Genomic DNA, 24760 nt, shown 5'->3' with positions numbered 1-24760 from the left:
AGATAGATAGATAGATAGATAGATAGATAGATAGATAGATAGATAGACAGACAGACAGACAGGCAGAGAGAGAGAGATGGGGGGAAACCTTTCTTAGGTAGAATGCTGACCAGGACTCCTCAACCACAACCATCATAGGAGGCATCCAATGGAAAAGCAGCAACATCGGCGCTCAGAAAACAAAGAAAAATAGACAGTAGGGCCAGACCATGAATCCCTAAGACCCACCCCCAGAGACCCCTTCCTCCAAGGCTCCATCTCCAAAAGGTCGCACAAGCCAAGGACCAAATGTCCAAACACGTGAGCCTGTGTTTCCCATTCAAACCACGACACTCCCCAGGCAAAAAATAATAGCAACACGTTGTGAGGTCAGTAAGACGTGAAGAAAGAAGATGTAAAACAATCGGGCAGGACAGAACAGAAGGAGGTCTAACTGTTGTAAAAGGGGTTCTAAAGCCTTTTTGCATAATGCTGAGATAGTAAGCTAACCTATCCATTTTAAATCCTAGAGCAAGCACTAGTGGGAAATTCACTGCAGGCTTCAAGTGTGTTTACTCAGGACCAACAGCCTCAGCGAGTCCAGAGGTTCCATTAATGAAAACCATCTTCCCCCAGATCTTCAGGGAGTTTTCTAAAGATCCTCAGCAAATTCACTGGCAAATAAATGCAGTCAGATCACCAATTGTTTCACTCTTAGCATTATGAAGCCTCGACTGTAAGTCTGTGTAAAATTGTCTGGCCATTACTTTATGATTAATTCATTTATGCCACAGTAAATACATACAATAAATATGTTCCCGTTCATGCATTTGTGCCATATTTTCTGCAAACCCAACTAAACCTTTGGTCCAAAGTTAAAAAAAAAAAAATCCAACTTGATCTGAGTGGGGAAGTGATAAATGTCAGAATTATTCATGCTCACAGAAGACAGTAAATCTGCCTCGCCAACCCACCTTCTGGAACGGTGAAACCTGCGTTATATATGGACCCTGGCAGGCAAGGGATACCACCAATAAATCATATTTTCTATATAATCTTTAAGAAAATCTCCAGCTCTTGGCTTTTCTAAAGTGAAGTGCTCACTAAAATTCACTTTGAATACACTATCAAATACATTCAGGCCTCATCCTGGCTGTTCCCCCTTTTGCTCCTAAATAAATAAATAAATAGGTACTATAAAGCCCCCTTTTGCTTCCAAACAAACAAACAGATAAATATAATGTACCACAAAGCCCCTGGTCAAGCTTTGAAAGCCTGTGTGAAATGTCCTTGCTCCATAAAGCACACACCTGTGAGGCACGAGACAGCAAAATTATTTTAAACTGTTTCCCTCCATACTTTCCCTTTCAGTTATAAGTGGATGGGAATTAGGGCTTCTATCACTCCCTCCCTGACACCCCCCCCCATGCAGGGTCCCAGGCCTGTTCTCCCAGGAGGAAGCTTGCAGCCCCATCAACGCTTCTTCCATCTCATTCTTGGACTTGAAACCACCTCCCATCCTGGCCTTAGATCATACAAATGTTTTTCCATAGCTGGGCAGAACTTGATTTGGTTTTGAGATAAATACCACTGGACATGAAGACAACTGAGTTTATGTTAAAACATCATTAAAAACCAAGATGCAGCAGGGCTCTGGTGGCGCATGCCTATGATCCCAGCCCTCAGGGAGGCAGAGGCAGGAGGATCTCTACGAGTTTGAGGTCAGCCTGGTCTACAAAGCCAGTCCAGGACAGCCAAGGCTACACAGAGAAACCCTGTGTGTGTGTGGGGGGGGGGGGAATGCAAACTTGAGTATTTCAAGTGTTTTCACAATAATAGATACAAAGAAAGCAAAATATTTGTGGGAATGCTGTGGGGTTTGAGACTCCAAGTAATGTTCTTTTTGTTTGGGTTTGAGTTTTGATTTTGTTTTGTGACAAAGTCTCATTATCTAGCCCTCCAAGGCCTGGAACTATGTGGACCAGGTTGGTCTTGAACTCATAAAGATCCAACCTGCCTATGCCTCCCAAGTGCTGGGATTAAAGGTTTGTGCCACCGCAGCCAGCTCAGTGTTCTTTTAATTCACTGTCCTTCCTACCTTTTAAACAAAAAAAAAGTTGTTTTGCACAAGAAAAAAAAACATAAATTACCAGAATTCTTTTGGATTTCGGACAAACTCAGATTCATTTTTAAACTGAGTTTGTGGGAATAATTTCTGATTTTTTTTTTTTTTTTACCACAATCACATAACTAGGCATGACAAGGGTACTATTTAAGCCGGCACTGACAACAAGCAGGCCTTGGGCAGAGTGTTTTAATCTAGCACTTACCTCATTCTGGGCTTGCACCCTGCCACAAAGATAATGCATAGGTGGCTGGCCACGTGCTGATAGGGCAGAGCCGGAGTGAGAGTCTCTGACGCCAGAGTTCTGGCCCATGTTGTTGAAAATTTAAAATGATGTTGGGCTATATATTATTATTAGCCCAGTGGTATTATTTAACCTGCTATCACAATTAGTAAGACACAGATACCTGTTAAATTTTACAATTGCCTCATTTACCTTGAGCTGGGCAGGTATTTTACCTAGGCTGTCTCAATCACCTCACATCCACCCCCCAGCCCCCGTCCAAGGCCATCCTCCTTAATCATCCTCATCTGGGTTACCTTCCATCCATAAACTTATGAACACTTGCTTATATTTGGTGTTTTTTCCATCCACACCATCCTTGGAGTCCTTCCTGTCGGCCCCCATGGTTTCTCCTCTATGAGAACCCATCATGGTATTTCCTTCCTCCTCTCTTCCCATCCATCCATCTGTTTCCTGTGATTCTCCGGTTTCCAAAGCCTGTGAACCTTAGCCGCCTACCGCTCTGCCCTGCCCAGGTTTTAATCAACTAGTTAGGAGTAATGTCTTAGGCAGGTTTCCACGACAAAGATAGCTGTATCCAGGCAGGAACCAGATCTTGAGGGCCTATAATTAGCATCAAAATACAAGAATCAGTCCTATCCCCAACAGACCCTCAAAGCTAGGCCTGATCTGGAAGTAGCTCCCATGATAGGAAAGCCCCAGCATGTGGCCTTCTGAGGAGACCACAGGCCAATGGCAGGCTGCTCTATTTTCTAGAACTTGCAATCCGGGTTGTTTGAATAAAGAGGCTTTATGGCTGTGGTGTCTTCCCTGCTCTGTAATTCACCCTCTAGACAGATCCCCCAGAGTAAAACTGATGAAAATTCTGGGGTTATAGCCTTCCACACATGAGGTCACCCACGGGAGCCCTACCATCCTGCATCAGGGTATGAGTTAGGACTCTGGAGGGCAAAAGACGAACATCCCTAGATAGTTCCTCAGACTTCAACAGTACCTGATCTGAGAGTCTTGCCAGAAGCAGAATAGCAAGCCCCTCCCAGAGCAAACACACCACACACACACACACACACACACACACACACACACACACAGAGTTTCTCTGTCTCTGTCTGTCTGTCAAAATATCTCTTCAAATGCCTGCTACAAACATGGATAATACTGGTTTGGCTCAGGGCTCAGACCATCTCCTCTGAGATTTTCAAAATATCATCTGAGCTTTTGAAATGTCAGCTGTACGCTATAAACTAGCTCGTTTAGAGAACAGTATAATGGTGTTTCAGAGTCTTCACAGCAACTAGGCAAACACTTCAAAACTTCTTAGAGCTGGAGAGATGGCTCAGCGGCTGAGAGCACTTGCTGCTCTTCCAGAGGACCCAGGATCCATTCCCAGCACCCACATGATAGCTAACAACTATCTCTACCTCTAGTTCCAGGAAATCTGACACCCTCTTTTGGCTTCCACGTGTCTATGAGTACATATATGAATACATGCAGACATAATATCCATATATATAAAATCTCAAAAAAATTTTTTTAACATTCTTACAGGAATTCTGGCGATTGTTACTGTGCCCTCAAGCAATCCAGGGCCCCTCCCAAACAGTTACTAGCCAAGGAAGGTAATTTACCTAGATTAAACAAGAATCAAAGAAAAAAGTTTCCTGTTATAAAAGACCCTGTAAATGTATAATTATCAGACACATTTTGGAGCCAAAGACAAAATGTATCTAGTCTGAATGTCTAAACTCCTGCTATGGAGCTTTGTCCTGATTTTGACTGAGCGAGGATTGGGGCACAGATACACCAGGAGCGGGACTCTCACCTGGCTCCCAAAGGAGCTTTGCCTATTAGAGAAAACGCTTCTATGTGTCCTTCTCAGAGACCCAGCCCCTTGGCCTCCCGTCTACTCTGAGTGTCAGACCTGAGCACAGTTCTGTGGTTGGGTGCTGTGATGGCTGTTCTTGGTTGTCCACTTGACCACATCTGGAATTAGCTAAAAGTCAAAAATGGAGGGCACGCCAGCGAGGGAACTTTCAGCTTAATCTGAAGTAGGAAGATCCACTTCCAACCCAGATCTTGGGGTGACCGACAGACCACCTGGTGGGCTTTTCAGTGAAGAAGAGGCAAGTTGTTCAAGACATGCTGAAGTCTTGAACTAGTCAGCGGAAGTCTTTCTAAGCGCTGGAAGTTTTCAGTTGTAAGCAGAGAATTTGGTGCTTGTTGATGCCCACTAAAGCAAACTTTCATGTGCCAGAAACATACTTGATAAACAGCATTGCAGTTCTGAAAAATATAACAAAGGTTTTGCAGGAAATTTCCCACAATAAAATTTGTCAAAATTCCTGGGTTTGTAGGGCATAAACGCAGAGAACGACCAAACAGATGGGTCTGAGGTGGGGGTTTGACTTGTGCACACTGTATCTGAGGATCTGTTCTCTCACAAAGGCTGAGAGTTTCAGATTAAAAAAAAAGACATGAAAAACTGCCTCCAGCACAGCCCGGTGGCCTGGGACAAGCATGGCTGCACAGGCCTCATGGATGGCGCAGTATTCAGACTCCAGAACTGCATGACTCTACCACGGTGGTGCGCTTCCATGAGTGCCGGCACTGCTCTCAAGTAGGCCTTCATTTCAGATGAACGGCCTGTGCTCTTCTACAGCTACTGACCACTACAAGATTCAATCCAATGAAAAGTAAGTGTCATTGAAAGTAAGGAAACTGAAGGAATAAAGATTGGCAGGCACCTCAAATATCGAAGATTCTTTAAAGTGATGGCACTTAAAAGCTCATGGTTGAATGGCAGGCAGAACCATTTGAGAAGAATAGGGACAGCCAGGGGGACATAAAATGTGGATGTGACAACAGAGAAGGTAAGACGGACTCTGAATGTCCCCTAACAGAAAGCGAAGCTCTCCACAGGAAAGATGGGATTTCTATGGGGATAAACTCCCTTTAACAACTCTGTTGACATAGTGTCCCCCTGGCTGGTCACCATTAGGGACTCACAGAGACACTGAATACAAATATTTCACCCCTCAAATCAGGGTTCCAGTTTATAAATACACCAAACAGAATGCCCAAAGAACTTGTAAAAATGTTTCAAAAACAGTATTAGACAAACTTAAATATGAACAAATCGTGAAAAGATCTTGGCCTGTCTGTCCTATAATTTAAAAATGAACGGGGTTTTTGTTGTTATTATTTATAACAAAATATACATAGCTTATCATAGTATATCACACACACACGAAAGCATATTAAGAGATCTCAAAAATCAAAAGACAGGGTTAGAGTGATGGCTCGGAGGTTAAGAACACTGGTTGTTCTTGCAGAGCACCAGGGTTCATTTCCCAGCACCCATGTGGCTTCACACAACCATTTACAAATCTAGTTATAGAGGATGTGATGCCCTCTTCTGGCCTCCGCAGGCAGAAGGCATGCACATGCTATATAGAAATACATGCAAACAAAACATTTATACACATAAATCAGAAAATAAATTTACATTTTTCTTCCTTTATTTTGTTTATGTGCATGAGTGTTTTGCCTGCATGTCTGTATGCCACATACATGCAGTGCCTCCAGGAGCCACAAGATGGCATCAGACCCCATGGAATTGACGTTTCAGAGGGCAATGGGCTACCATATGGGTGCTAGGACTGGAACTCAGGTTCTTTGAAAGGGCATCCAGTGCTCTCAACTCCTGAGCCATCTCTCCAGCCCCAAAATAAATTAAAAAAAAAATCATAGGACAACACAAAACATGAAGCTACGTGTTTTTGCACTGCACATAAGTGCAAAACTTGCTTTAACAGTGGCTTGAGTGACAGACAAGAATGAGCAGAGGTTGTTATTCTTCAGCAAAGGTCTCTAGTTGGAAAATGAAGAGCGTTTACCCCTCAGAAGTCGCAGTAGGAAATGTCACTACATCTAGCATGTACAGGGCTTGAACTCTGTTCCCCACCATCATAAAGGTACTAACAGATCAATGTCGTGCTGCTTTGGACATCAGAAATCTCAGGGAATCAGGCTAACCGTTTGATTGTACTGATGTGTACACAGTGCCTGGAAGACTACCAAGATAGAAAGACAAGTGTGGGGGCAGGAGAGATGCCCCCACAGTTACCACCATACACTGCTCTTGCAGAAGACCCAGGTTCGGTTCTCAGCACCCACATCAGACACTTAGCAACCACCTGTGACTCCAGATCCAGGAGATCTGATGCCCTGTTCTGGCCTCCACAGGCACTGTACTCACCTGTACAAACCCACCAACAGGCATACACATATATTTTTTAATCTTTTTTTAAGACAAACATGACTTATTTATCCAAATCAGTTCAGGGGGATTAACCAAAATTAGTAAAGACCATACAAAAGTATGTGACAAATCAAATAAGTAAAGGAACTAAGAACCAGATAAAACCATTGCTGCAAGTTCTAAACTAGCAAATTGCTTTCCAGATGTTATCTGTTAACAGTAGACGTCCATTTGCCACATGGAGAACAAAGCTTTAATTTTCATCAGACCCTCTGAGGTTAGAGCACACACAGGACAATTCAAATGTGACTGGTATTTCGGAGGAGTAACTTCCAGATAACCATGGCCTGTGTTGCTCACTCTCCATAGCTTGTGACAGAGCATAAAAGCTGGTAAGTCCTTAACACACATTGTGGTGCAGCTTAGCCAATCGTGGGGCCATCATGGAGAGCTGCCTTCCTGGTCCTCGGTGCTGCCCGCTATTTGCCTTTCTGCAAGAGTTGCCCACTGTTCTCAGCTCTCTCTTTCTCCAAAGGCAGAGAATTCATTTGTTAGGTAGCCAAGCACGCTTGTCTGGGAACCTTCCACACTAGAAGCATATGAGTGTCATGGGAACAATGCTTGCCAGGAGGGTATGATCCCCTTCTTTCATGGGGATCTCTGTCATCCAACCAGCTAGCATGAGTGCCTCTGTAAACCAGATGCTAAGTCCTGAGAAATGAATAGTGGGTGTGGCTAGAGTGACACAAGACTCTTGAAGTTGGCAGGACAAGGCAGCTGAAGACTTCCCTAGCTGTGAAGGAAAAGCATCTAAGAAACTTCTCCATCACAAGGTGCAACCTGGCGTAATTAAAAGCATTTTCTTCAGGAAAGTGCTTCACTACGGAGACATAGATTCGCCTTTCGTCAGCCTGCTGCCTGGTCTTTTTCTAGAGAAGAAATCATGTTTGGGGTAGACTTGTGTCTCCTTGGACTAAACGATGCAAGGTGAAAAAGCCTGTTCTGAGTTCATGGGGATAAGACTCTTTTTAGATAATGGTTCTAAAATCGCATAAAATTAGAAGCTGGCTCAACGGCTAACTCTGTATACACAGGCAGCTGTCTCAGCTCCCGAACAGCCAAGTTCTCATTCCTCTCAGGAGAACACCTGCTTCAGTACATACTGGTGAACACCAAGTGAAAATTTGCACAGATATCACTGATCACTGAAAAGAAATGAAAAGCACTGGCCAATGAAAAGCAAGTCAAACTTCCTTAGTATGTGCTTGTTTGGTGATGAGGGGAAATTGCTTTTTTTTCTGATTAGAAATTAATTGATGATGTTTCCGGAATAGAGAGAAGACAATTAAAAATGTGTAACTTTATTATCCCAAAATCTCTGACAAGTCTTTGGTGTCTGTTCTTTCTATGCCTTTAAAAGATCAGCATCAGATGATATGTGCAGCTTTATAATGGTTTTCATTGGGCACAGCATGAACATTTTTCTGTTTTAAATATGCTAATAAGACACATTTTTAATGTCTCTAGAAGTTTACTATATGTCTTCAACATGAGTTAAACAATCCTTTGCTTTTGAATACTTAGGTTATTTATATTTTTTTTTCTGCAATAGTTCCACCAGGAACATTCTAACAAATGAATTCTATGCATATCTAATTCACGTGGGATAAATTCCCAGAAGTAGACTTACTATGGTAAGCTGTGTCTTACCATGTTTTAAAAGCTTTGGGTATCAACTGACGAAATCCCCTTCACTGAAGGGTACATATTTATCCATACTCCAACCAGGACGACGTGACAATCCTTTCTCAGAGCCTTTGCTAGCACTCAGCATGATCATTTAAAACATTTTAACAATTTGATATTGTCGCGCGCAGCCTTCGCCGATAAGGATGACGCGGCAACCGAGGAGTGTCCAGCAACAACTTTATTGTTACAGCTCTTTTAGCAGATGGTGAAGGAAGGACCCAGACCCCGGGTTGTGCTCTGCTTAAATAGCCAGTCAAGGCGACGTGTTCGTCTGTGATTGGTGCTCCACACAAAACCTGATTAGCATATGATCCCTAATTGGAGGACCACATAAGCCTACATTAGCATAAGGTGGCACATGCGCAGATCGCAAAGCCTTTGGCGGGAACCGCTCCCGCCAAAGCAATGCTGGCAAGAAGAACCAGGAAGCAGGAGACCGGCGCCACCTTGTAGTGGCGGGAGCGGCTCCCGACATGATATAAACCAAATGGCATTTCACTGCTCTTTCTTCCTGTGTGTTCTTACCCAGGGCAGGCTTGATGTCAAATTGGATCTCTTTTTAAGAGTCTAAAGACAGTGAGGTGACTCCCCCCACACCTGCTATAACTCTGCACAGTCACTGTCCCTATGTAATTTCAGTGAGTTTCCAACCCCGTAAGTTAGTCCATGCCTGTCAGCAGCTTTACTCACTTCACTTCCAACCCCTTGCAGCCATCAATCTATTTATTGTCTCTTATCAGTTTGCCTATCTGGGCCATTTTCTATAAATAGTATCACACAACATGTTCTTTTAAAAAATTATTTTAACCGTGTGTGTGTGTGTGTGTGTGTGTGTCCATTTGTCCATCCGTCCCCAAGTGTGGATAGGTGCACATGAAACAAGTTGCCCACAGAGGCCAGAAGAGAGCACCAAATCCCCTGGAACTGGATTTACAGACATGAGACACCTGTCCTAGGTACTGGGAACTGAATCTGGTCCTCTGGAAGAGTAGTAAATGCTCATAACTCTGAAGCCATCTCTCTAACCTCATAACACATGATCTTTAGTACAACCTTTATCTTTTGAAAAAACTTTGAGAATCTGGTTTCTGCTGCAGTTTCTTTGAGTCACAGAAAATGTCTGTGTGTGTAGGCAGGTGGGATGGGAGGGGGCAGTGCCCTCATAGACTAGAAGAGGACACTAGATCTGCTAGAACCTGGGTTACAGGTGGTTGTAAGCTGCCCAATGAGGGTGCTGGGAACTGGACTTGGGTCCTCTGCAAGAGAAGTACCTGCTCTTCACCACTGAGCCATCTCACAAGCCCCAATGTTTGAATATTTTTAAAGCCAAAAATGTTAAATGTCATTTTAATTGCAACTTAATAATTTCATACTAGTATATATTTTTTAAATTTCACATTCCTAGATTAGATAGACACGAAAGATTTCTATTTACTCATCTAATAAAACATAGAAAGTGGTTGGACTATTAAATCAAAGAGTCTTAAATGAACAATGAAGCGAATAGAAATCTTTCTAATACCACAGGGCAAACCATAATACAATTTTCAGAGCTAAAAGCAGTAATTACAAAGATAAATGAGCAAGTTTTTAGATTATTTGGTAACTTACTTAATGAAATATGTGTTGTATGACCATATGGGAAAGGTGTTAAAAGTTAAATACTGACTTTATTGGCAAAATGAAGTTCCTGTCAGTGTTATGGAGACGTCGATAAGAGACGATAAAATAAGTGTCCTTGATGCAGGGAGAGCTGTGCTTTGACCATAAAAGAATATCCTAGGTGACCTGGAGTCTCCTGTTGGTGCAAAAAGGAAGCACTGGAAATTCCAGCCAATCTGAGAGCAATCCTAAAAATGTTCATAAGATCACCAATAAGAGATGTAAAGCTGAACAGTTTTAAAGGCCAGAGAGATGCTCAGTGGGTAAGAACATGTGCTGTGCAGCTCTGAAGACCGTGTTCAGATTCCAGTTCCAAGTAAAAAGCTGGACATGGCCACATGTGTGTCTGAAGCCAAGCACACTGTAGGAGACAGAGACTGAGCCGTGATGGGCACTTGCTGGCCACCAGCCTCACTCTAGGTTCAGTGAGAGAGAGAGACACCCTGTCTCAAGAAATGTGCCAGTGGTAGAGCAAAGACCCTAACTTCTCCCGTGCCCTTCCATCCCCACACAAACAGGAGCCACGCCTGCACGCCCCACTTCCAGTTTGCCCTCTGTTTTGTGCTTAGAGTTGAGGAAGAGATCTCTCAACTTCTTGATCTGGCCTTCTACTGCCATGCCTCCCCTGCCATTCTGGAATTCACTGCTGGAACCATGAGCCAAAATAAACTCTTCCTTCTATAAGTTGCTGTTAGGTATAGTGATTTTTATCACAGCATGAAAAGTAAATAATGTGTGGAGAAGGGCAACTTTCTAGTGGCAGATAAAACCAGAGACTGTGAAATATAGCAATAGCAGACCTAAGAGGAAAGTCTGTGGCTATGAATGGCTGCATTTAAAAATCAGAAAAACCTAATAATGCATAACAGAAGGGCTTGGGAAAAATAAAAACAAGCTAAACCCCACCTTAGTAGAATGAAAGAAAAAGATCAGAGCCAAAAAGTAATGAAGTAGAAGCCAAAAGAATACAGAAGCTCAGTAAAACAAACAATTCTTTGAAAAGGTGAACAAGGTCAGCAAACTCTTAGACTAGCAAATCAAAATAGAAAATCAAATTAATAAAATTAGAGATAAAAGATATTAAAATAAGGAGCACTAAAATCCATAGGATTGTTAGGAGATATTTTTGAAAGATTATAGTTCAATAAATTGGAAAACCTAGAAATGAATATGTTTCTAGACACATGACCAAAGCTGAACCAAGATTGCATAAGAAGCTTCACATAGCTATACTAAACAATGAGACTGAAGCAGAAATAGACTCTCCTGATAATTTTTTAAAGCCCAGCATTGGAAGAATTCAGTGTTGAATTCTCACCAGACCTTTAAAAAATAATTCTAATGCTCCACAAGTTATTATATAGAATAGAAAGGGAAGAGATGCTGTTAAACTCACTTTATGGATCCCTAATACCAAATACTCTAATAGCAAAACCCAGTAGGGACACAACAAAAAAAGAAAAAAAAAAAACTACAGAGCAATTCCTGTGATGAACATGGATATAAAAATCCATCATAGACCGGATCATATACTGTGATCTGGTTATATTCACACTGGGAATGCAAGGATGGCTCACATATCCAAATCAATGAATGCTACATATCACACAAACAGAATCAAAGGGTTTATAAAGTTTTTTACAAAATTCAGCACTGCTGCAGGATAAAAGCATTGAAGAAACTAGGAATAGGAAGGTCATGCTCAGCTGATAGAAGCCATATGTGACAAACGAACACCTACTATACTGAATGATGAAATTTTTAAATTATTTCCTGTAAAAATCAAGACTAGGACAAGAATGTCCAGTCTCATCATTCATATTTGATGTAGTGCATAAGATCTTAGGTAAAGCAGTAAGATGAGAGAAAGCAGTAAAGGGAATAAAAATGAGTATGAAAGAGATCAAACCATCCCTCTCTGCAGATAGTGTTACTCTATATTAAGATCCAGAAACACTTTCAGTAATGAAGCAAGCTACCATGCAAACATGTAAAAGTCAGTAGAATTTCTATATAACAACAAATCCGCTGAAAAAGAAGTGAGAAAAATTGTTCTGTTCACAATAACCTCAAAGAAAAAATATAAAGCTATAAAGTTCAAGATTCTAAAGACATTCACAGTGAAAACCATAGAGCACTGAAGAGTCTATAAAAAACAAACAAACAAACAAACAAACAAAAACTAGAAGTTGGAAAGACTTCCCATATTCATGGGTAAACTAAATGGCCATATTACCTATCAAAAGTGGTCTATAAACACAGTGCAGTGCCCTTCAAAATGCCAGTGACAGTCTCCACAAAGAGTCAGAACAATCCCAAATTTCATATAAAAACACAAAAGACGCCCAAAAAGCCAGAGAAAATCTGCAAAGTAAAGAGGGAATTCTGGGAGTGTTGTATGGCCATTTTCCCCACACTGGAACCTTCTCTCCTGGAGGAATGAGGGAAGGTCATGACACTGAGTACCCCCATATCTTATCTGCACGTACGTACGTTCACACCTAATGTTTACATGCAGGATTTAATAATAACCATGTAAGTGTTGTAGCTCTGAAGGAAAGAAAGTATCCTGGCAGTCAGAATACCAAGGACTATCACAGAGTCACGCTGCATAACACACCTCACACAGGTCTACTGGGAGGGAAAAACCCAAGAGGGTGGCTTCCTCCGCTTGGGTGAGAAACAGAAGGAGACTGAGACAGTCTCTTCCTACTTTATAGGTTTTGAGGGGAAATGGGGGCGCTCTTCAGGGTGGAAATTTCCGGGGTGAGGATTGGTGGAATTTCAAATCCTGAGCTTAGAGAAGCTCAGGGACTGGTGGGTTTTCCTGTTCAGGGAGTGGTAGGATTTTTTTTTTTTTTCTTGTAGGGAGCAGCCTGGCCACTCCTCCCTCCCGCTCCCCACGCCCCCCCCACCCCGCCTCAGGGCTGCAGAATGACCTTTAGAGCCATTAGAAAACAACTATTAAGAAAGCCTGGGGAGGCGGGACTTAGCCCTGGGGCTCCTCAGGCAGGGACCTGGCCATTTTCCTGCCTTGAGGGTTTACAGAGCTTATATAGAGTATACAAAGTTTACAAAGGGAGACCATGCGCTCTTCACATCAGCTAAGCTACAGAGTCAGCCTGGGTGTCCATCAAGCAGCAAAAAGGGTAAGTAAAGTGTATGCATACAAAATGGAGCCTTATTCAGCTCTGCAGCATGAAGGTCTCCATTTGTCAGAGCACGTAGCTGGAGATTATTGTGCTAAATAAATAAGACTCAGAAAGACAAATACCATGTTTTCTCTCATGTGGACTCAGCAGAAGGAAACATAAAAATAAAATGGGAACTACTGGGGATGTAGAGGGGAAACAGGGAAGGAGACAAGAGAGCGTAACAGAGGGGAGAGACTGCCAGCTCTGGCTTTGTGTGGGAAGGTCACACTGAATGTCACAACAAACCCCCTTAGTACAATGTGCACTGAAAAATCACTCAAAGACTAAGTTACTTATTAACTTCTGTATCCAGTTCCATATTTTATATTCCTTGCCTTAAAGAATGTTTCTGTCTCCAAGCTCAGACTGGCTGTGAATTTTCAGCTTGTCTACATTCAAAATTATTTTAGGGTTTCGATGAAATGTTTATAGATTCGGGGAAAGCTGACATCTTGCCGAGGATAGATTTTAAAAGGCAATCACGGCTTTTCACTTGTTCACGTCTCCCTTTGTGACTGTCAGTGCTTTTCAAAGTTAATTTCACACATATCTTGCACATTTCCCTTCAGAGTGCTCTCTAATACTTTGTCTAGGAGGTCCTTTCTGACCTTTATCTTCTGGAAATTGCTGTTTACACAGACCACTTTTTATTAGCGATTTTATTGTTTCGTTACAATCACCCTGCTATTGTGGTAGTAGAGTCACATGCAGCATAGAAATATGACGCATAGATACATGATGAAGCCACTGCTGGGCACACACGCACTGCACACTGGCTTCCAGGATGCTGCCAGCGCACCGGTAGCTAGGCCTGTTCCCCTTCACCTATGGAGAACACTGCCATCTTGTGCACACATGTGTCTGTGTGTGGAGGCTGAGAAGAATGCCATCTGCTCCATCATTCTCCATCGCATCCTCTTGAGATGGAGCCTTTGAATGAACCTGGGGCTTTTTATTTGTAGGCTAGGTTGCAGGGACAGGAGGATGATCTACAACCCTGTCTCTGAGCCTCCCACTACGCCCATAGCTGGAGTTATGGGCACATAACCACATACATTTTATGTAGACACTGGAGATCTGAACCCAATACACAGCAAACGTTTGACCCACCGACTATCTCTGCAGCCCCTGCACTGCTCATTTCTCCCGGGTGATTGTACGGAAAACCAACATATTTAGTTTTGCTGGAAAACACTGACCGTGGCACTAGACTAGGTCTAGTGCTAGGTCTGCTATTTCATTAAGCATCATGCTACTGAGGCATGTCAAGTTGTAAGCAAGCAGCCGTAGTTCTGTTTTTCATTGTGTGCAAGACAATCTGACCTGTGACTTTCCAGCTTAGAGTAGGGCAAGTAGCGTATACTCTCACTGGAAAACACACCTTGGATTTTGTATCTTGATATTTTAGGTTAAACATGTGCTACAGGATATGTCCATTGTTCAGGGCAGCAGAGAGTCCTAGCCGTCAGTCAACCATTCAGTCGCCAGAGAAACTACTCAAGCTCCACTCTACGCCATGTTACTAAGCCCTGTGGTAAACAGGTTAGGAGCACTAAATATATGAATGACCTGGGCTGATACTAAGCCAAGGAGTGCCAGTAACACATACCGTCATGAGAACACAGCATAACATACCCATCCATTCTCCTGACAATCCACAGACAGCTCTTCCCCGGTCTATTCTAGGTCTGGTGCTGTGGAAAGGGCAGCTATGAACATTCTTGGCCTTTAAGTATCCAGACACAACAGTTTTGCTGGGATCTAGACTGATGATCTAAAAGGACACAAATGTTCAACTTCCTGTGCTAATGCAGAATTGTTTCTCAAGTAATTACCTTAATCGAGACTTTGCCCAGATGTAAGCAGTAACCCCTAATTCATCATGACCAGGCTTTTTAATTACTGCCAATCATGAATAAGTAAAAAGCTATGTAATTGTATATTCAATTTTTAATTCCCTGTTTACTAAAAAGATTATGGGCCTTCCTGTGATTTTTTACTTGGCAACAAGTTGTATCCCAAAAAATATTGATTATCATGCATTATAATTTTTCCAATTGACTTTGGGTTTTGCCTGTTATTTTTTTAAGTGTGTGATTGTCTTGCCTTCATGTAGGTGTGCCATGAGCATGCAATGCCTGTGGAAGCCAGAAGAGGGCATGGGCTCCTCTACAACTGGAGTTTTAAAAGGTCATGAGCTACCATGTAAGTGCTGGGAATCAAACTAAAGTCCTTGTCTTAGGGTTTTATTACTGTGAAGAAACACATGACAAAGACAACTCTTATAAAAGAAACCATTTAATCGTTAACAGTTACAGAGGCTCAGTCCATCATCATCATGGTGGGAAGCATGGCAGCCTGCAGGCAGACATGGTGTTGGAGGAGCCAAGAATTCTATATCTTGATCTACAGGCAGCCAGGAGGAGGCTGGAATTCCACACTGCACAGAGCTTAAGCATAGGACCTCAAAGCCGGACCACACAATGACACAGGCTTCCTCCAACAAGGCCACACCTTCTAATAGTGCTGCTCCCTGTGGGCCAAGTATTCAAAAATGTGAGCCTATGGGGGCTAAACCTATCCAAACCACCACAGTTCTTTACAAGAGTAGTGATGCTCTTAACCATTGACCCATCTGTTCAGCCCTGGGTTTGTTTTGAAATTTGAAGTCTGGAAGTTCTTTAAATGTTCTGAATCCAACCTTTTTTTTTTTTTCTTTAGTTATATAACAAAGGTAGAACCTATACAAGATTGGTGATTACTTCCTTATCTGCCATTTACCTCTGTGGAAAAAGTTACCTCCTATTCCAATGTTAGAGATAGCTAAGTTTTGAGGTTCATGTGTAAATCCATAATCCACTTGGAATTGACTCTTATGTTTAGAGTAAGCTAGAGATCCAATTTCCTAAGGGTTTTCATGCATGTTGACACCAGCTGTGCTGCATCATTTAGACAGGAATTGTTTTACACATGCATCTTCACTGGGGAGAACTGTGAGCTTTCAAGATTTTAGAGTGTCTTTCAAAGAAGTTATCTGTCCCTGATATAGGACTAACACATTTTGTTAGACGTTTTCCCATGTTCCTTCTGGTTTTATATAAGCTTCTAAAATTAGGATTAAAAAATATTATTCTCATAATAGCATTATTATGTACGTAAAATGCATTATTAAATGTTCGCCTGTTAACTTCTGAAAGGACTATGCCTATCTTCCTAGTCATTTGCTCTCAGTTTCTGTAGAGCATGGTCATACTTCACCTTTTTCTGTAAACAGTCATAAGAACTGAGAAAAAGACAATGGGTCATCCTTTCCAGCCTTCAGTCTTTGTTCATTTAACCCTAGGATACTCAAATACATAGAACCACTACAGTATTTATTTTTTAAGTGGGATGTACTGTTTTATAGCAGGTCAAAGGTCTTTCACATTTCAGTGTTATTTCTCAGCACATCATTTCTGCTCCTATTGAAATGATCGAATGATGTTTCCCTTTTTATTCTATGCATCTACTTTAGTCTTTGAGATAGGGTCTTTCCCTGATCCTTACCAACTGGCTGGGCTGGGTAGACAGGAAGGCTCTATAATCCTCTTATCTTTGCCTCACAGTAATTGGGTTACAGGCACATCCTGTCATGACCAACTTTTTACATGGGTGCTGGGAGCCCAAATTCAGGTCCTTGCTGTGAATTATGCCCATTGAGCTATCTCCCAGCCATATTTTCATTCTTTTTGTTGTTGATTTTGAAATGGTCTCATTATGTAGTTCTGTCTGTTCTAGAATTCACTGTGTAGTTCCAAAAGGAGATATTATGTCAAATACCTCCTTTTCCACAGTTTCTGATCAAAAGGCTATTAATTTTTACAGGAACTAGTATTTCATAATCATGTATATAATAGTATGCCAGTTATTTATCTTGGCATTTTTCAACTAAATATTCACATCATTACTAAATAATGAAAAACACAATTTCTACTTTGAAATCTTTATTTCTTTTTTTTTTTTCTCATCTATTTTGGCTACTATCATCCAAATTTAAAAAAAAAGCAGCAAGAATAATGTTCTTGAGTCTGCCTTCAATGAAAATACTTCAAGGCATGGCTCTGAAAATTGTGATGCTGACATTCAGAACTAAATTCGCAATTGCCATGTGTAGGAAGCAGCTGTGTACTCCTCCTTCGTTTAAAAGTGTGTTAAAACTGGAAAGGAGTTTGATTTTTATCAACTGCTGTCTTGCCATTCTTGTTTTGATTTGATGCTGGGAACTTTATTAACAGATTTTCTCTTAGGGAACCATCAATGACACAATATTAAATTAGTATCCTTAGTGTAAGCTAATATGGGGATCAGATGCCACACTAGACATCTGAAATGCCCTGGGAGTTTCCCTGTGTTGGTATCTCAAATATTTCAAGCCTACAAATAAATAGTTTTTAAGACTTTAAATTTTGTAGGGCAGCACATTTGTTTTCTCAATGTGTGTGCATATACACCAAATCACTTCCATTAAAATGCAAGGTCAGAGCCTCTCTACATTCATCAGCATGTCTCCAGAGGACAGCCTCCCTGCAAGCCAATCCCATCATAGCAGAAAAGCTGTCTCTTGACATGATGCTACCTCATGTTCACACTTCCCCCATTTGCTTTGCTTGTGTTCTTGTAGGCTAGGATTTTATTGTCTTTGTTCTTCCTCCGGTTCATCACAGGTTCAGTGAAGAATCTCAAATCACTTATTAGCTGCCTTTTCTCCTCAGTCCATGTATCCTGAACAGCCCCTATTTTTCTTGTCTTTTGTGACTTTCGATTCTAAGAGTCCAGGAAAGTTGTTTCAGACTGGGTCACGGTTTGTCTGACTGCATATTCATACTGAACATGGTTTAGCAAGGAGAAAATTCGGATATATGCCACACATTGCCTCATGTCAGATGGCACAAATGGCAACATGATCATCAGTAATGCTGGCTTTAATTGCTTGGTTACAGCAGAATTTACTAGATGCTCAGAAAATTCCATCTGTGGCCCCTGGGACCCTACAAAGCAGGCTCTTACGTCTTCTTGGAGACACAGAGATTTCAATCAGGTTTCTATTTTTCTACTGCACTGTTATTCTAAACTCTATATATTTTCTGGGCCCAGTAGTGGAAACATAGAACTCACCAAGCCCTTTACCCTACTTTCTTTTACTGGGAAATACAGTTAGACACTAAGATCTTGCAATGGGTTTGTTCATTCCTGTTGGTAAGTCCTTGATCATCCAGACTTTTCAGTCATCCACCAGGCTTGTTCATTCTCCATTCACATACTGATTACTGTAATTTGAATCCAACATGAAAAGATTTTGTCTTCTCCGTTTCTATGCTCTTTCTTCTAACGTGACAGGTATTTCCAATGGCACTGACATTTTCTCAAATGCCCAGTCTCAGAACACATACAAACAACTATCCAAGTCACTAATTACTGAGAAATTCTCAAAATACATTTGCAGTCTGTTTTTAGGGCATTTGTCTAAACATGGTTTGAAGGTTTAGTGAACTGTTTTGGGGTCATGATGGTGCACACCTTTAATCTTAGTCTTTGAGTTCAAGGACAGCCTGGTTTACATAGTGAGTTCCAGGCTAGCCAGGGCTACATATTGAGCCCTTGTCTCAAAACCTAAATTAATTAAAATATGAGTTCTCTAAGAGTTCCCAATTAGCCTGATCTACATAGTGAATTCCAAGCCAACCAAAAGTACAAAAAAAAAAAAAAAAAAATCCATTCATTGATGAGAACTGATGGAGGACATTTTCCTAAACCTATAATGATTCTAAACTTATATAATACCAAACCATGTTGTAAAACAAAATCCTCTTATTTTCTTTTAAACAAGGTCTTTCTATATACCCATGGTTGTCCTGGAACTCGATATATAGACCTGGTCTAAACTCAGAGATCCATCCTCTCTCTTCTGCTGAGATTAAAAACATATACCACTATGTCCAGCCAAACAAAATCTTTTCTAAGCTGTCTACTACTTAAAATTGCAATATAGATTCAGCAGGATAGTTGGGAAGATCCTTGTTGCAAACGCAGAGAAACTTGAATTCAAAGCCAAGGAAGGTGGAAAAGAGAGCAGGTTGGAGAGGCGACTCAGAGGTAAGAGCATTTGCTGATTTTCCAGTAGATCCAGGTTAAATCCCAGCACTTAGATGGTGGCTTCGCAACTGTTTGTAACTCCCTCCAAGAGATCTGTGCCCTCTCTTCCAGTCTCCATGGGTACTAGGCATACCATATGGTACATAGACAAAACACCCATACATATAAAATAAATTTAAAGTTAAAAAAATTTAAAGTTGAAGAGAACCAACCCTATACAAAATTGTTCTCTGACCTCCACACATACACACACACACATACACACTTTAAATTGAAAGAAATACAAATTCAAATGAGATATAACTAACCAGGTACTTGAAAGTCTAAATTAAAAGGAAATAAACACCAGGAAGAGCGGCACATATCTGTGACCCCAGCACTTAGAAGGTTCAGAAGCAGGAGATGAGAAGTTCAAGGTCACCCTCAGGTCAAGAAGGTGAAGCCAGCCTAAACACCACAAGTCTCTGCCTCAAAACACATATATAAATGGATCAAAATACCAAGTCTCCATTATGATGTAGAGAGACCAGAGTTCACACACTCTTCTGATGAAGGCACGAATTGCAGTTTTAAACAACTCTTTTACACTATCTAACCAAAGATGGCTACATGCTAAGTGCATTCCTCAGTGATTACACTTTTAGGAACTAATTCAGTGGGAATGCATACATTTTACTGGGAGGCTCGTGAGAGCTGTATTCATCAGAGGCCCACGCTGGAGACTACCCAGATATGCACAGACAGTTGAATCCTGGTCTGTCATCATGATGGAATTAGAATTGAGAGGGAAGAATCTTCAGCTACGCCCAGTGGCAGAGATGACTGCAATAGCACCAGCGCTGGTGAGAAGCCACATCTGAGCAAGAAGATGTCACGTGGATCTGCTTACACAGCAGTCAGAGTCAGGGGTATGAATCCACACTGCTGGAGGCGAGCGCTGCTATTGCAGGGTGGAAGTAGACTCTAGAGGAGTCATGACGGGAGCTTCTGAGGTTGTTCTGGACTTGGAGTGGATAGGTGGGGTTGCTGTGTGAAAATCTGGCAAGCTACACACAACATGCACATTTTTTGCTATATAGTTTGTAAAAATTATGCTCTAAATTTCAGAGAAAAGGTGCAGAATCACTCAATTCAACTAAATACCTAAAGACAAGTCGAAGAACAATCATGGAAACCAGATTGACTTGGTTTTGTTTTTAAAATGTTGAGCTATTAGCTCAAAATTACAGTCTTCTGGACACTGGTGCCTGGGCTTCATAATTAATATGTGCAACCTAGTCTGCATTCCTATTTATCTTAACATAACTGTGTTTCTATGCATGCTATGACAGGTAAAAGTGAGGAGGCAGAAAAATGGCGCACATGTCCGCAGGGTGTGAAAATCTCCCCTCAAGCGTGCTCCTAACAGAGTGGATGTGGTTAGATGTGAAAGCGTGCACACTTCCCGCCCTTATTAACTGTGAAGACTCAGACCTTATATAAGACCACGAGAAAATTATGTAAGAAATCAAGTAATTTCAGGCTGAAGAAAAGAAGTTTACTATGTAGATTACTGGGGAAAAAAACCACCTTCCTGACCTAATCATAGAGGGTGTGACAAACGTGTTCTGCAGAACACCCTATGACAGGCAGCCAAAATATGTGTTAAAAGAAACAAGAAGATAAGATACATTGGGCAATCAGCAATTGTTACTTTATTTTGTGACATTTGTGGTATTGGTTAGTTTTATATTTTTCATTAGTTATACTTTTGTCATTCTAAATAAAATTCACTGTCATAATCAATTCTGTATTTGCACTTTACATTCGTTTGAAAAAAAAATTGCTTCAGAATCATAAAACTCATCTATCCCTGAAAGGGATTTAAGTTCATTTAGGTCTTTGATTTTTTTTTTTTTAGCATATTAAATATAATATGACAGGGTGAACTCCCTGAAGGGTAGTAAAAGATTGCTCTACCACCTGGCTAGGGCAAAGTTAAGAACGTAAGATGGTTATTGCCCTTCTTCTGGCAGGCATCAAGGGATGGCAGGCTCAGTGCTAAGCAGTGGTGACCATGGTGACCACAGATGTCGCCCCAGCCTTTCATGAAGCTACAGAGTTAGGAATCGATAGCACCCAGTTACAAACTACAGTCGACATAGCCAAGGAAGAGTGTAGTACTACCGAGGAGATCAGGGTGACTCTCAGCAAAGGAGTGGGTCCAGGAGGAGAAACGCCCTGTGGCTGGGTAGGAGTCTCCAAAGCAAACAAACAAACCAAGGAGAGAAACTCTGCCACATCCCCTGGCAGACAGGAGCCAGAATGCAGACAGCTGTGTCGGAAGCTAGCCATGCTCAGCTCTGAGCAGACCTGGAGGAGGAGCCCAGTGTCATGCCAGCTCAGCTAGGCTCAGGCAATGCATCTGGACTGTGAGGAGTCTACTCTTCCAAGCTGCGACAACTGTCAATTCCAACAACAAGCTATTGTTGCTGGTGACTGAGTGTGTGAATTGTGAAGACATACTGAGATGGAGCCCGGGTGAGTCCCATCCCAGCTACCTCTGCAATCTCTCTTCTGTAGTTAGGAAAGGAAGGTTAAGGGCACCGAGAAGAAGGAGGCTGAGTGACTGAACAATAAGCTGTGAAGTGCCTGCTCAGAGCTGAATACCCAAGTCTAAATAAATAAATGGAGCCATTCTCCTAGCCCTCTTCCATCCCCCACCCCTCATTTGTACTGTTCCTTCCTCATGGTCCTGACACCAGGACAGGAATTCTGCCCTGGTTCAGTCCCTAGAAACAGCCAGAAATCTTAAACCTTCACTTGCTTGACCAACACTGCCATCTACTGCCCAAGGCTGGACTCCCTTAGAGCCTTGCCCATCCCAGCCTTCACAGGGCTGTCTGGTAGATACAGGTAGAATTATAACAACATACGTCTTGGAATGGATTTATGTATTTTAAACTGCAAGGAAAAGCCACACAATCAAACAAAGTACTTTTCAATTATGGGAACAGTTTTTCTACTGCAGTAAAAGATGGCATTTAGTGAAGCAATTAACAGACCTTAAACACAGGCAGGACTTTAAATTCTCAATGCCACCTATCATATTAACGTTAGCTATCTGACTCCTCAAGTTATAAGCATGTTCAGAGCAAGTCCTGTGTCTTGTCTTGCTCGCTTGTTTCTAGAACCAAACAAAATCCAGATAAATCGACAATTGGAGCAGCGAGGAGCGCTAGGACCACGGCCCTTATATGTATGACGCATGTATGATGTAAAGAATGGTGAACAACAGAGCATGTATGATGTAAAGAATGGTGAACAACAGAGCATGCGTGATGTAAAGAATGGTGAACAACAGAGCATGTATGATGTAAAGAATGGTGAACAACAGAGCATGTATGATGTAAAGAATGGTGAACAACAGAAAAGGCAGTCACTGTAATGAGTGCCAAGTCAGCCCGATGATACTATTTTTAAATTTTACTTTATATGCTGCTCACATTCTGGATAAGCAGTAAATTATCCTGAAGTAGACCAAAAATACTGACAGAACTTTATTTATAGAAGACTGATAAACTGGACCATGTAACATTAAAACTTTTGCGACAGGATTTTATGATGTAGCTTGACCAGCCTGGAAGTCACTACATGGACCAGGCTGGCCTTGAACATTGGGCCACCTCCCTCTCCTTCCCAAATGCTGGGATTAAAGGCACGAGCCACCAAAGAAATCTTTTTTTTTTTTTCCCCCAGAGCTGAGGACCAAACCCAGGGCCTTGTGCTTGCTAGGCAAGCGCTCTACCACTGAGCTAAATCCCCCAAAGAAATCTTAAGAATGAAAATGAAAGCTGGAGAGATGGTTCAAAGGTTAAGTGCACTGGCTGCTTTTCTAGAGGACCCGGGTTCAGTTCCCACCACCCACTTGGTAGCTCACAACCAACTGTAATTCCAGTTGCAAGGGATCTGACATCCTTCACTGGCCTCCATGGGTACAGGACACACATGCTGCACAGACATGCATGCAGGCAAAACATTCATACACATAAATTAAATCTTAAAATGCTTAAAGGAATAAAAAACACAAGCCACCAAATAGAGAAAAAAAAACATAACCAAAGAACTTTGACCCAGTATATGTTTAAGAATTCTTAGAAACCAATGATAATCTAATGACAGGCAACACAATAAAAAGTTGGGCAAGAAACATGAGCAATCTCTTCCCCCAAGAAATATAATCAAATGTCTGGTATTAAAACATATGAGAATATGTTTGACCTAATTAGATATTAGGAAACGACAAACATTAGGAGACACTACTGCACCCCCACCAAGATGACTACAGCTTTAAGAAGCTGATGTAATGGGAAGAAAACTGGAATGTCACTCACAGCTGCTGCAGACAGTGAGGAAACTGACAGGCTGTCCTAAGACCAAACACAGCATGCTTCATAAAATACATCATTCATATGAGTCAATGGAAGCGCTGGTGTGTGAACCGAAGACATGTCTGTAGAAGAATTGCTTACAGCAGACCCAAACAGAATGACCCAAATGCGTGCCACGGGCCGGAGAGACCACACTGTGGAACAGCTGTGAAACAGAGCCCGAGATACTCAGCATGGAGTAGACTGCAGGGGTGTGCTGTAACCACAGCACACATGCCCAGTGTTGAGAATAGAGGTCAGCCCCACAGAGGGAGAGTAGCATGGAAAGGAGAATGCAGCTATGGCTAAAACGTCAGAGTCGGACGGGCATGCTGGGGCACGCCTTTAATCCCAGCACTAAGGAAGCAGAGGTAGGTGGATCTATGTGAGTTTGAGGCCAGCCGGGTTTACATAGTGTGTACCAGGACAGCCAGACTTATAGAGTGAGACCCTGTCTTCACTCTCGTCGGTTACCTGGTCCCTATCTGTCATGTATCCCTATCACACGGCCCTGTTCAATGAAGTCACCTACAAAGAACTCTTTTTTGTTTTATTTCAAATCACTCTGCTTGCCTCTGTCAGCTCCCATTGTTCCTGCCTCCACTGGAAGATCCTAAAGTAAAATTATTTTATGGTTTCATAGCTTGAACTGGGACACGGAACCCAACACTAAACAAAGAATGGGACACTTTAATGGAGAAAAATCTATTCCTTAGAGAAACAAGAAAGACATAAAAGGGCCAATAGACTATGTTAATTTAAAATTGACCTTCAATGACCTTCACAATCCTAATGGAAACCCCAAGATTTGTGGAAACTGATAAATCAACTCTAAAATTGTGCAAAAGACCAAGAATGGCTGAGATCAAAAGACAGAAAGCAAGAAAATGTCATAGAAATTTGTTTAGTGAATGAAATAAGTAAAAGGCTAACAAAATTAATGATACTCAGAAATCCCAAAGTACCACAAACAAACAAACAAACAAAAAACAGCCCTCTGCATAT

General features: G+C 41.7%; 1 protein-coding gene across 1 annotated transcript in view; it reads right to left on the bottom strand.

Annotated features, from left to right (window-relative positions):
- Fank1 (fibronectin type III and ankyrin repeat domains 1) overlaps positions 1 to 24760 on the bottom strand; it is a 102631-nt gene that overhangs the window by 56920 nt on the left and 20951 nt on the right. The gene's annotated exons all lie outside the window — the stretch shown is intronic.

This window comes from Psammomys obesus, unplaced genomic scaffold (assembly GCF_907164565.1).
Source record: "Psammomys obesus unplaced genomic scaffold, mPsaObe1.curated_primary_1811, whole genome shotgun sequence".
Lineage (NCBI taxonomy): Eukaryota > Metazoa > Chordata > Mammalia > Rodentia > Muridae > Psammomys > Psammomys obesus.
Note: the sequence above shows the minus strand (reverse complement) of the source record. Positions and strands in the feature narration are given on the sequence as shown.